The 853-nt window shown below is 41.0% G+C and overlaps 1 protein-coding gene across 1 annotated transcript in view; it reads left to right on the top strand.

Annotated features, from left to right (window-relative positions):
- NUFIP1 (nuclear fragile X mental retardation protein interacting protein 1) overlaps positions 1-853 on the top strand; it is a 39,305-nt gene that overhangs the window by 21,012 nt on the left and 17,440 nt on the right. The window lies entirely within an intron of this gene.

Raw genomic sequence — 853 nt, 5'->3', positions numbered from 1 at the left:
AGGTCATACCTGAATGGTCTAGTGGTTTTCCCTACTTTCTTCAATTTCAGTCTGAATTTGGCAATAAGGAATTCATGATCTGAGCCACAGTCAGCTCCCAGTCTTGTTTTTGCTTCTCCATCTTTGGCTGCATAGAATATAATCAGTCTGATTTTGGTGTTGACCATCTGGTGATGTCCATGTATAGAGTCTTCTCTTGTGTTGTTGGAAGAGGGTGTTTGTTATGACCAGTGCATTTTCTTGGCAAAACTTTATCAGTCTTTGCCCTGCTTCATTCCTATTCCAAGGCCAAATTTGCCTGTTACTCCAGGTGTTCCTTGACTTCCTACTTTTGCAATCTAGTCCCCTGTAATGAAAAGGACATCTTTTTTGGGTGTTAGTTCTAAAAGGTCTTGTAGGTCTTCATAGAACCGCTCAACTTCAGCTTCTTCAGTGTTACTGGTTGGGGCATAGACTTGGATTACTGTGATATTGAATGGTTTGCTTTGGAAACGAACAGAGATCATTCTGTCGTTTTTGAGATTGCATCCAAGTACTGCATTTTGGACTCCTGTTGACCATGATGGCTACTCCATTTCTTTTAAGGGATTCCTGCCCGCAGTAGTAGATATAATGATCATCTGAGTTAAATTCACCCATTCCAGTCCATTTCAGTTCGCTAATTCCTAGAATGTCGACATTCACTCTTGCCATCTCTTGTTTGACCACTTCCAATTTGCCTTGATTCATGGACCTGACATTCCAGGTTCCTATGAAATATTGCTGTTTATAACATCGAACCTTGATTCTATCACCAGTCACATCCACAGCTGGGTATTGTTTTTGCTTTGGCTCCATCCCTTCATTCTTTCTG

The sequence above is a fragment of the Bison bison genome, unplaced genomic scaffold (genome assembly GCF_000754665.1).
Source record: "Bison bison bison isolate TAMUID 2011002044 unplaced genomic scaffold, Bison_UMD1.0 scf7180017864345, whole genome shotgun sequence".
Classification (NCBI taxonomy): domain Eukaryota; kingdom Metazoa; phylum Chordata; class Mammalia; order Artiodactyla; family Bovidae; genus Bison; species Bison bison.
Note: the sequence above shows the minus strand (reverse complement) of the source record. Positions and strands in the feature narration are given on the sequence as shown.